The following is a 13,291-nucleotide window of genomic DNA, read 5'->3' on the forward strand; positions in this document are numbered from 1 at the left end:
TGAATGAAACCACCATTGTGTCTGACTACAGACTATGGAAAAGCTGAGGGAGAGGTTTGAAGGTCAAAACACTCAGACACTGTATCCATCATGTGTTTGGGCAGATTTTGAATAGTGCTGCATCAAGCAACTGTCTCTCTCTTTGTGGTCGTGCTTGGAAGCTCTGGCAGTCTCAGGTGACAGCTATTGGATCAAAAACGCAGAAGTGGGGGCACGAAATTCCCTTCAGAGGAAAGATGGATAGTGTGCCTTTCTGTTCACTGTATGGAATAGCTGATGCAGTCTGGGATCTGCTTCTGTTATGGGGAATTTTCTCTGCAGGTGCACAGACCTGTGGAGAGCACTGACAGCCAGGTGAAGGGGTGCAGGACACCCATTCCTCCTTTATTTTGGGAAGAGGGTGCACAATATCACATTGACACCAGGTACGTATCCCTCCTGCTCCCTGGGAACTCAGTTCCACCGATGCTGGAAATCAGGGTTGGCTGCATCTCATTTCCACCTTTTGACCAGCAAGAGACCTGGTGTCTCTGGATCCATCCCACATTGTGCACTCCATCCATCCACCATCCACCCCCTCCTCCCAGCTGCAGTCCACCATCACCTGTGTAAATGCTTCTTGTTAAGTCCATGCTTGCAAAGCTTGAAAAGACTCCAGACACTGAAACCCAAGTGCTGAGGGCTGTGCTGCAACCAGCTGGGTGCTGATTATTGCCCCCAAAGTTCGCTCTAATTGCAGGAGCTGGGGAGGGCTGGGCTGCAGGCTCCTGTTTCATTGGAGGCAGCTGAGAGCAGCAGTTATTCTCTCACGCTTTCTTCCACATGAGGATTTTGTGTCTTGGGATGAGATACAGGTCTGGCTGCTAAGTATGAGTTCACAAAGCTTGGCAAGAGCCCACCCTCCCCCCCCTTCATCTCCGCTTGCCTTTTCCTCGTGGGTCGTGGAGAGGTAACTCTCACATCAGAGGGATGCTCTAGCCAGTGTCCATAAAAGAGATCCCACATTTTGTGATTCTGTCCCGTTCTCTACAGAGCTGAAGAGTTAAATTTTCCTCTGCAAGCCCGCTGTTCCACTGGAGAAGGGTGAGGCCAGGCCTGTCCTGAAGCTGAATGCTCTCCTGTGGTGGAAGGGGAGGCATAAAATTAAGCAGTTGGAAGGGGCTAAAGGAAGATAAGAGTGAGCTCAGAGGTTCAGCTTGAGTGGCCCACGGAGCAGAGACCTTGAAACTAGTGTCCTTGGGACTGAGGACAGCCTCTTGCATGGTCTGCTCTCCATCAGTACCTGCTAAACTTCTCCCTTCCCAATTTGGTTGATTACACATCAAGAAGCTGTCGTTTCACCATTTCTGGAGATAGCATTCCCTTCCTCATGTTTGCTTCTGTGGCTGTGCAGTAGGAGCAGGAGGGTATTTCTTCTGCTTGGTTGAGAAAATCATCCTAGCTACTCTCTCCTTTATATGGCCAGAGAATGCTGATGGATGTGGTGAGTCAGAAATGCCCAGATTTTCTTTAAAACACCAGTTTCTCTTCTCTCAGTGACATCCAGGTAGCACTGCAGTAACCATCTGTGCAATTTTGAGGCGTTCTCTGTCCAGAGCTCAAAGAAACCTCTTGTGTTTCAGGTTGGCTGGATAACTTCCCTGTTGACAATCTTAGCCCACAAATAGGGCTTGAAGGATATTACTGCATTTCCCAGGAGCACCCAGCTTTTGAAATACCATCTCCCCTGGTACCAGGGGTTCTGGAAGCTGAAGGCAGCCAGAAGATCAGTATCTTTCACTACATCATGAAGACTTCTTTTGGAAAAAGGCATCTGTATAAGGACTTGTCGTGGGCATGTGAATGAAGTGTTGAAAATCAGCTGAGGGGTAGAGCGTACAGGGGAAGGTGCGTCTCTGGGTGTGCTGAAAGGAAATGTTATCTCGAAATTGCTCATTAAAATCTTCATTTTAATGTCCTGATTCAGATCCTGTTTATTCCAGTGCAGTCAGGAGGAGCTCTCCTGAAGCACAGCCTGTGCTGGTGATACAGCAGTACCCGGCCAGTGCAGCAGGAGGAATGTGGGAGCAGAGTCAATCCCTGCGTCTGGGACTCTCACTGTGTTGAAGCACACAGCAATTATCGACCTCAAAATCCACCCCATTTGAGGGAATTCTGCTGTCAATATTGAACACAACCCCCAGCTGTTAATTCTTTGGTCTACCTTGCGTTGACCATCAGTGAGTCAGTCCTTGGTCTGCTGCTCTGGAGATCCAGTAACGCTGCGTTGGCAGATTTTCGAGGCAGTTCACAAGTAGTCATTCAAACACTGTTCAAAACCCTCATCTAATAAGCTAGTAGCAAGGCAGCTTCCAGAGCTGTGCTCTATTCTAGCCAGCTAGAAATTACACTATTTTCCAATTTCATTATTACCTCTGTTTTTTATTATAGCATCATTAGAGTGAGAAAACTGGAAAGGAAGTGGAGATTGTATAATTCAGGAAACAGTGAATTAATACCTCTACCATATGATGGAATGGTGCAGAGCTGTGACTGTGTCAGGAAAATATAGAGCAAATGAAGATCATGCTGGCTGGGTGAGGATGGGACTTTTCCACTTGCTCAGAGGGGTATTAATTTGCACAAAGAATTATTGCTCAGAAATGCAAGATCTGCATTTTCTTTTCTCATGCACGTGTGCTTGCTTGTGATTAAAGCCATTGCAGGGATATGGAATATGGAGAGGAAAAATAAGCTTTCATGGTGCATAGATGGGCTTTAGCACACCAGGAAAAGAAAGCTGATTTATTGCCTGAGAAATTGTGTCAGGGCATTTTAAGGAAGGGGCTGTGGTATGGTAATAACAAAGAATTGTCTATTCCTTACCGTGTGCTTCTCCAGTGCTGAATCCCGAGGAGTGTTTATTGGCTCTTGAGTATTTGTAACTACTGGCTTCAGTGGGCTCGGGTCTGAATAGGAAAGTGCAGCTTGTGACAGCCAGGAATGTGGAGGGGTTTGTCTTTTTTATTCTGAAAGTGTAGGCAGCACTAAATAGTGCAAAACATCTTTTTTTCCCCCTTCTCTTTTATTTTTTTTTCCCTGCCGCTTTTCAAATGACATCTGTATTTTCAGGCTCACTGACTTTACACTGACATACACAAATCAGACACATAACCTGCTATTTGCTGTGTCCCCCTGAAATTTCTGTGGGAACATGAAAATTTCGTTGCTATAATACATGGAAATGGCATTGCCTGCAGTTTCTGTGGGTACTTGGCTAAAAGCCTTTGTAAAACGTATCCCTGAAAAAACATATATTGTTTGTAGTAACAGCAGAAGGTAATTAAATACACGTATGTATCATTTTTATTTTGACACTGTCTTTGGGAAAGTGAAGTGATTAGTTGGGGTAACCAGCTCTGCAGCACCAACCTTGTGTATCTGTGGTGCAGTTGTCAGACCTCAGCAAATGTTCTTTTGCAACAGCTTGTTATTCACTTCCCTGGGTTGCAAATAGATGCAGGTTTTAGAAACAATTTCTTATTTATGTATCTTATGATCGTTCCAAATGCCTGACAGCACCAGGATGGAGATGCCACTTAGTTGAGTAACTGCTTTCAAAAGAGCTGCAGGCAAACTGATAGCAAAGGGGAGAGCACAAATATCAGTGGGAAAGCATCAATGGGTGAGGAACTATGAATTTTAAAGGATAAAATCCGGATTATACATTTCTAGAGGCTCTTGAAGGTTTAAACTCTTTACAGCCTGTTGAGAGGAGAATGATCTCTGACTTCCTGCGAGGAGGCCAGCGCCGGGGTGGAGGGATGCAGCTGTGTTACCGGCATGGAGCAGCTGGGCAAAGCTGGAAGGGATGCAAAGAGGAATTTTACATCACCTGAAAAGGCAAGGAGGATGTGGAAGGCAGTGACCTAACCTGAGATGTGTCCCTGGAAAGGCAGCGGCCCTTGGGCATGTTCCTGCTGTGACTGCAGGCTGGGGCAACCCCCAGCAATGCTTTGAAGGTCCACGAGTTATATGGGAAAATTATGGGATGTGAAATAAAATACAAGGTGATCGATGAAAAACACACGTTTATGGAGATGTAACAGTCAATTGCACGGCTGTTAAACAGCTATAACTACATATTAAATAATCAGTTCAGCTGGTATTTATTTAATATAATCGCAGCCTATTAAACCTGAATTAAGTACAGAGTTAAGTGTCTCTGGGACACACAGCTGAAAATGGTGCCAGGAACATTTTATGTTGCCTGAAACCCTTTGTGGAAAACTCCCACAAACATGGGCTTTGCAGAACTATCCTTTGCTTGACAGGGGAAACACAAAATGAGATTTTTAATTTTGACCAGGACTGCAGGAGAGTTATCTGCAACTTTCACCTAGACCCAGACTTAATGCAGATGCCTAATTTCTGCAGATCAAAAATATTTGACTGACTTTTTGGAACTGTTCCTTTCCAGATTTTTGTATGGTTTATTTTGCTTTACTTGCACATCTTTGCTCCCCTGATTGCCTGATACTCAAGCAGTTATTCACACCAGCACAAAGTGAGTCCAAAGTAAATGTAAAATGCTGCTAAATCAACATGGGGTTTGCTCTGACCTGGCTGGGCTTACAAATGGGAGATGTGAGTAGGGAGTGACTCTCATTATGGAAACGTGAGGTCAGAAGACCAAAGGGAAAGTACAGTCCCCAGCTCCTAACAAATTCCCATTTTACCAGCCCATCTCATGAGCATGGGCCACTGGTGTGGTTTACTCAATGACTGTTCAGGTGCTGCTCTGAAGGGTGCCAGTGCCAAACACCTCAGAGTGAGCACATGGTAATACCTGGCATGAAACTTATATCAGTTACTTTGTGGAATTGCTGCCATAGATGTTCTGGATTTAGGTCAAAGTTTTTTCTGTTTTTGCTTACTTTGTGCCTCTTCTTTCTCCTTTTTAGTGATGAATGAAACCAAGTGAAGACTCTTGTCTTTCAAAATAAATATCCAGACCAAATGCCACATAAAGTGCATATGGTGTGCATTATAGATTTATTTTCATGAGAGCTTGCAAAGAAAAACTGCTGAAGTCAGGGTAGACCCTCACCCATTAGCCCTCCATGCCAGGGCTGTCTGTGTTATTTTATGTGCAGATAATTTGTGTGTCTTTCTCCAGCCTCCTGAGCCAATATGTCGTTTCACCATTTCCAGGGTGTGGGATTGCTGTGGAGAGCTGAGGGCAATTTATTCTTTCCATCAGAGATATTCTCCCCAGATAGTGGCAAATACAAGCGGAGAGGAGGCGAGTGAACCCACGCCGGGTGTGATCCTGCTTCCCAAAATCTCTCCTGTCTTGCAGCAGGAGCAGAAGCAAGCCGGGATTGCGCTAACCCGGCAAATCTCAGTTCCTGTGGAACCTGAATGTCTCTGTGTAATGAATGCTACCGCTGCAATCCCCGTTCCCCTCCCTCTGGCTAATTAGCCCGTGTTTAACACGCAGACAAAACCCTGCTGCACCTGCACTGCCCTGGGAAGCACAATGCTGGGGCAGCCAACAAAGCGGCGTGGCAGGGACCCCAACACACTGAAAGCCCTGCCATCCCTTGCAAGCACTACTTAGAAAAAGGATGAGAGAAAAGGGGAGGAAAAAAAAGGAAAAAAGAGGAGGAGGAGATTCACTCACTTGGACTTTTTCACTTTTTCACTATTGGAGAGAAAGGGTGAAAGCCCCACAAAAGCAGCTTAATAAAGAGGAGAGTGAGAACAAGGCGAGAGGGGAAGTGCAGGGCAGGCTGAAAGGAAGGAGGGCTTTCCAGGTTGTATTGTCCCCTCCGCCCTCCAGAGATCCTTAGTCAGCGTCTCAAAAGCCGTCGATGACATCAAGTTGATTGGTTTTGCTGCAGCCCTTAAAAGTAGCCGCTGAAGAATCAATGCGGCATCTTCCACACGGGACCCACTTGTTAGGAGGACAAAACGAGTCTCATTCATGGGCACTACAAAGGGGTGAGCTCTGCTTTGATGTGGTGATAGATGGCCCCTTCACCTGTTTCTTTCCTTGGGAGCAACTGGGCAATGTATTTTTGTTTGGCTCTGTGGCCAAGTTCTTCCTGGAAATCGCTACAGTGCAGCAATAGGTGTAAAATGAAACTATTCCTTTTTGAAAAAAATACCAAAAAATTACCTAATGAGAAGAATATAAATAATTTTCTACTTTCTATCCAAGAAGTGTAGACTTATTCCTCTATGACCCATACACTTATGAAAGGAAACCTTATGTAGAACCTATGTTTTTTTACAGAGAGGTTGGATGATCATTTGACTCATTTTTAGGACATGACTTTTAGAAAGTGCTGCTGCTTTGCAGTGGTTAAGTCACAGATGTGCCCCACAAGGAGATTCAGGCTCCCACAATGGTGTAGGCAGCTCAGGAGAGAACAAAGTGGGGTGCATTGCTCGCAGCCACCTGTGAGATGACCTGAATTCCTATGACTATTTGTGTGATAAATGAGCTGTGCTAGAGGAGGGAAACCAGAGAGGGGATGGCTAAATGTCTTTCCTGAGATTGATGAAAGATTAAGTGTTGAGGATGGCCATAGATCTCAGGAGATTCTTACTTCCAGGCCAGTGTGGCCATATCTTTAGTCATCTTTGCTTGTTATTATCTGCACAAGATTCAAAAAGTGGAGCCCCTGTAGCCCAGCTGAGATCTCAGGTCTGTTGTGCCAGGTGCTGCATTTCTCCTTGGCTGAGTTAGCACTATCTGATCCACAGTTTGGTGCAAAATTCCTGAGAGAGATCTTACTGGAGAGATTCTGTTCCCTACGAATGAGCTCCCTGATTTAACAATTCACCATTGTTTGTGCTGAGGAGTTCTTGGACACCCTGAGCACACCCCCATCACCTTCACAACCTCTCCAGGAATGCCAGGCATCGTGGACATGGGTGGCTTGTGTATGACTGACCAGCTGTGGGGTGATGTCCGTGTCAGTGGGATGTCTGGCATCTGGGGCTGCAGGACAGTCAATTAGGAGATTGTTCATAACAGCAGCAGTAACAATCATTGTGGGCTTCAGGCATAACATGATCTTGAAACATGAGCAGAATACTATCAGGCTTAAATAGGAGAGTGATCAAAAGCTTAGTCCCAACAAGAATCCCTAGGAGTCTAATATGTTGGACATAAATTAGTATCATTAGCTCAAACACCTCAAAAATGGGAACTAAATTACTCCAGACACTCAAGACAGATGGTATCCGTGCACCAGGCAGAGCCAGAGAGCCCATCTCTCAGGGCAATGCCGGTTCCTCTCTCTCCTGTGAGCTGGATTGCAGCAGGGAGATGGGACTATTGCTTGATGCTGATGTGAATTCCCTGAACCTTCCGGGAGCAGACAAGGGAAAGGGCAAAGAAAGTGATTTTTGCCTGGGAACGGATGATTTTTCTGGAAGTACTGCTTCAATTCATCCAGAACATGAGCAGCAGAGGGAAAAAGTAGTTCACTAACCCAGTCTCCTGCTGCGTCCTCCTACAGCGATATAAATATGGCTGGAAAATGTCTGTACTGTTTATTACTTTGAAGTCAAACGTGCACCGGTTATTTTCAGAAACATGGGAGAAGAAATGCTTTCTGGCTGGCTCTGAGTTGCTTGGTCATCTGACAGATTTCCCTTTCTCTGTCCCCCCGCTTTTATATACACATGGAAATGCAGACATGGATATTTTCATGTATATATTAAAACTAGACCAAACCTTGGTGTGCTGTTTGGAGACCTGTGGCATAGAAATAAATCACGGAGGAGAGCAAGGGAGGAACGTGTGCTTCTCCCTGGCAGCTTTGGTTTGCTCAGGGCTGCACAACCAAGCAAGACACAACTCCTGAACAGGCAGGTGGATGCAGGTCAAACCATGTGGGCCTGTGGGTTTGACAGGGAGTTTAAAGTGTATTTAGGGAGTAGCTGAAGGGGTACAGCACAATGCTGACAGCTTCAAGTGGGAAGAAGTCTTATCGCAAAGAGAGTGCAGAGGAGGGCTGTTTTCTCTGTCCCGTGGCTACATGGTTTAAGAGGGGCTGCAGCCTTGGGGGACTCTGTGGAAGTGGTGGAGGAGAGGACATAGAGGACAACAGGGCCAGCTCCCTGCCTCACCCAACTACTTGAAAGTGTCCCAGGACATAAGCTCCAAGCAGCCAACCAAAGTAAATCCAGACTTTAAAGAAAGCGCAAGGTTAAAGAAGATTATGGAGCTCTTTTGTTTTCCAAAAGTGTCAAGTTGCTGTTATTTGCTTTCTGACCCTTGTGATTAGATAAAAGAAAAAAAAAAAAGCCCTTGAAAGGTGACTTAGGTCTACCCAGGGCCATGAAAAGTAGAGGTGCTGTTCTCACAAAGAATGGGATATTGGACCTAATGCATAGCAGAGAGTACCAGGGATTGATCCCCCACCTGATGCCACCGAGAGCAAGGTAGCTGTGCCTGGGGGCACCCCACACTCTGCCTTTCCCTCAGGAAGCTGGTGTTGTCCTGTCTGTGATATGGGGGCAAAGCTAATTGCATAGCTCCAATGCTAGAGAACAGCTCTGTGCAAAGCTCCCCGAGAGCACTGCCTGCTCGTTATGCTCATTATCATTATCCCTGCCTTTCCAGACAGGATGGATGGAGGACCCCACGGCCTCGAGAGGGTTTTGTGCACAGACCTACATGCTGATAGAGAGGAGAGCTGTAACGGGGAGGAGAACAGGGCCTGGGGTTGTCTTGATTGAGTGTTAATGGGTCCCAACTGGGAGATAGGCTCAGCTGGGTGCCAATTACCCTAATTGATAAGAAGCTCTGATGGGGGCCTTGGAGGAAGCTGGTTCCTCACTGAACTCACTAAAGGGAGGCTGGAGGAGGAAATAGGTGTTGCTGGAATGGGGGAAAGTTTTTGGTTATTGGGTATTTTGTTTATTTGTTGTTTTTTTGGTCATGATTTAGAAATGTGCTATGAAACTAATGGAAGGATTGAAAAACAAAACCAACAGAGCTGCATTGTGTGGTGAGATTGCAATGAAGCAAACAAAAATACCTAGAAGAAAGCTTCCTAGGGCAGGTAGGAGAAGGGAGCCTTGGCAGGGCTTCCAGATGGGTGTCTCCTTGTTCAATTACTTGGGAAGAAAAACTAGAGCTGCATCTTTCTTCTGCTGTGATGCTTTCCCAGTGAGTGGGTCTGGGATGGGACTGTGGAAGCTCAGGCTGTGAGAAGATGATGTTATGGCTCTGGTTTCCCCACTGCTTGGTCACAGCTGTGAGATGAAGAGCTTTCTGTATGGCTTGCAGGGGCTGGTGTGATAGAAAGTGGGTCTCCAAAGACCTGCTGGAAGGTATGGCTCATCCCTCTCTTAGGATGAGGATGCCTATTTGAGCTTGGGGTAGCTCTGTACTCACTGCTGTATTAGATTCCATGTCAGTGTTGTGTGGGGAAATGGGGTCAGGGAGAGCAGCTTCTTGTTCTGTGTCTCTGAGCCTGCTGGCAATACTGATGTGAATGATGGCTTTTGCCTGATGGTTTCCTTTCCCCTGGGACCTGGTTATTATAGTCAGAATAGATGGGTCTAAAGGAAATAAGAACTCCTAGTCTTTGAGTCAGAGTTAACCCTTTGTAAAGAAGAAGGAAACTGAGGCACAGAGAGGCTATGCACAAATGCAATCCAAGTCTAAATTACCTCTATTCTGCCAGATAAATCAAGACTGTAAACACACAAGCACATCTGGTGATAGAGACTCTTTGCTGTTTATTTTGCTTTTGGTTTGCTGAGAATACTAGAAATTTTTCCTTTGCCTGCCAAATTGCTCCATGGTCCTGACTCTCTACTGAGAGGTGGTACCCTCAGTGTCTCAGTCAGAGCCCTTTAAATGCTTCCCACAAAGGGTTTTCCTTTCCTGTAGGAGGAAGGAGTGCAGCAGGCATTGTACAGCCTTGCTGCAGTGCCAGACACTGGTAATAACCTCATTAGAGGATCCCCTCTTCCTCTCTCTTTCTCTCTAGGACCATAAAGCACTTGCAGATGTGAAGGCAGCTTCCAAGCATGTCTCACCTGCTCTTTGCAGAGCTTGGTCTTGATGCAGCTCGAGGGAGCTCTTTAGAAAGCCCTGTAAAAGTATCAAAGGGATGGTTGGATGTTTTAAAGGTGGATGTATTACCTTGGATTGGGTTTTCTGGCCCAGGCTTTGTTAAAGCTAAAGCTTTATTTTTCTGTGAGCAACTAAGGTAACTGGGCAGACCAAAGGTCTGGTTTGCCCAGCATGCTGCCTTTGAGGATGTGCTTTTGTACTCATTAGTACTGGCTTTGTGCGTGGGGCCAGTCAGTGATACACCTGATCTGGATCATCTTTGGCATGTAGAAGGCTTGCACTGGTTTTACACTTCAGTGCTGAGGAAGTAGGCACACAGGGAGTTGGATGCTATTTAATACAACATAGACACCTAAGATGTCAAAATTAATCTACCAATGTTTTTGGAGCTGGAAAAATGCATTGTTATTGGAATTAATATGTTCCGCTATTTTATCATTGTGTCTTTGAGCTCTAACTGGGCAACAAATTTTGGACTTAATGTGTTTTTTTGAATCACAGCCTTAGATTTTCAACATTAGATGCTTTCGGAAAGAGGATCAGAAGGGGGCAAGTAAGAAATGATTAGCTTCATTCTGTTCTCTCTGGTGTTGTTAAACAAACAGTACTGGCCATAACCGTATGAATTTTATCTGTCTCTGCTGGTAAAAAAGGAAAAGCACAGCAGACATCAAGGAAACCAGCACAGTCTCATCCCTGAGTGTGTGCTGCTGACTTATCAGCTTTTAAATTGCTGACGAATGACAAGCTCCTGTAATGATCTAGTTCAGAGGGTACCTTCTTGGAGAAACACAGGGATGCTCCTGGCAGGGTCATTACTGGAAGTCGTTAATCACTGATTTGATATTCAAAGCTGATGGCGAAGTCAAAGCAGGTCAGCATGCTAATGGCCATCAGCGGTGGCAACGACCAATTTCCACAGAATTATTGTCAGTGCAGGCAGCAATAAGAAGCTCAGAAAAGGCAATTTTTTATTTTTAAATGGGAGCCAGTATGGGGTGGGCTGTAGGGGCAGAATGAACCTCTGCCTGACAGGAGGCAGATTTGCTTCTAATTGGAAGAGGCGAGCAGTCAGGAGAGGTACAGCTGGAACTCCAGGGACAAGCGACATTTCCCAGCTGAGACCATCTGCTGTCATTTTTGACAGAGGAATTAAACAAGGTAATGCTTCTGGTTAGCATGAGGGAGCTGGTGTGTGTCATGGGTGAGCATTAGTCAGGGTGAATCTGTCCTGGTGACTGGAGAGCAGCCCTGCCTCGGTGTGGTGTGGGAGATGGGCAGAGGTGTGTTGTCCAGATTGAAGGTAGAAAATAAATGCCTGGAGCTCTTGAAGTCATTGCTCAACTCTCAGCTTTTTGTTTTTAAACACCTTGGTGAGTGGTGTTTCATTTGCTTTCTTTATAGAAGAGCACTGATTCTCAACAGGAGCCAGAGTGGTGCTGCCTGGTTATGGGTCAGAGCAGTGATGGGTTCTTCTCCTGTGCTTGTGGGTGAGGGACTGTTGTGCTAATGGCTGTGAAAAATTGGAGAAAAATCTGTCCCTGCCCTACAAATCTCCCTGTCTAACACCATCATGTTATCTCAGACACTTTTCCTTGGAAAAGAAAGATTCCAGCATCATGTTAGTGGTTACTCATGACTGAATTATTGACTCAGTGTGTGAGTGTCTGAGAAATCATGTTGTTTCTCTGCAAAAGCATATGTGGTGTGAGAACAATACCTCTGGAAATTAAGTGAGCAGGAAAACAAGCACTGTTTGATCACACTGACCTTTGCCAAAGGGGGGTTTCCATCTGGGGATGAGGCAGGAGCTTCATCACCCTTCACTTCCCTGCCCTGTGCTCCAGTGGCCTTTAGCTGGTGCAAGTTTTACTGAAATGGACACACATGTACTAGAAATTGGACTTGAGACCAGCAATTAATTTCACATAATACCTTTGTTGTCCCTGACTTGGGCCAGATTTGAACTGGTGACCTGGAGATGAAAGTCACCATAGTCCCCTAATAGTCCCCCGAGGCAGGCAGGCAGCCTTCTTGCTGCTTGTGCTAAAAACCCATGGCTAGGCTCTTCCCTGCCTCCCTCAATTTAACCCTCTCCCACCCCTCTTCCTTCTCCCCACCTCCTCCAGATCTCTGCCTGCTGGGCATGGCCAGGATAAAAAGCCAATGATAGCCATATGTGGAGCCTTTTAACCCCTCTGCCTGTGGTGAGCCTGGCTGGGGGTGAGTTGTGCAAGTCCTGGGGTCCTCTGGGTTACTGGAGCCTCTGGACACAGCTTTCAGGGGACTGCATCAAGTGGAAATGTGTTTAAAGGGGAAGAAATGTTCAGAAGTAGAAGACCTGTAACTGGCATCCAGTTAGAGCACAAGGCTGAATCTGATTCCTTTCATCTTCATGTGATGTTCACATGTCTTTACCCTGCTCTAGTCCCCTCCAGCTCCCCATGTGGTGACAATGACTGGTGGGATGTATTGGAAAGCAAATTCCCAGCATCTGTGGTGCTGCAAGTCTGACTGCAAACACAAGGAATTACCCTTTCCCATAACACAAGGAATTACCCTTTCCCATAACACCATCTACAATCCTCTTCCTAATGTAGACTAGGAAAACCCCTCTGACATTGCATCCTTCAGACAAGATGCAAGATCATCCATTTTCTTTTCCTCTGTTGCTGAGCCATAAACTTGAAACTCCAGAAGAGAGTGTAAGACTGACATACCCTCAGGTGGAGAGGTAAATTGAGCATGGTTAGGTTTCACTGTTTAGCCAAAGGTTTATAGTTGAAGCCATCTTGCCTCGAGGACCTTCAGAAATAGCGCTTGAAATGTATTTCTAAAAGGGGATTAGCCAAACCTGAAAGTATACCTGAACAGCTCCACCTGAGCAGAGCAGGCAGGGAGTGCCTCTCTGTATACCCCTTGCCTTGTCTTTGGCCTGTCTCCCTGCCTCCTTTTGATGTCCCAGGGCTCCTTGTCTCCTGACTTTGCAGGGGGAAAGTGTGTCGTGATGCTGGGATCTAGGCTGGGTAAGGAGCGAATGGAGACTGTTCCTTCTTGGTGGCCAAATAATATGAATTATCAGCAGCTGTCATCCTGTTCCCACCAATGTCCAGCCTCTCTGGGATGAGAATAACCCCTCAGCACTGGTGAGTGTTCTTGCTCCCACTTGCATCAGAGGTGCCAAGATTTGAGCTGCATCCCCAG

Source organism: Pseudopipra pipra, chromosome 12, assembly GCF_036250125.1.
Source record: "Pseudopipra pipra isolate bDixPip1 chromosome 12, bDixPip1.hap1, whole genome shotgun sequence".
NCBI classification, from domain to species: domain Eukaryota; kingdom Metazoa; phylum Chordata; class Aves; order Passeriformes; family Pipridae; genus Pseudopipra; species Pseudopipra pipra.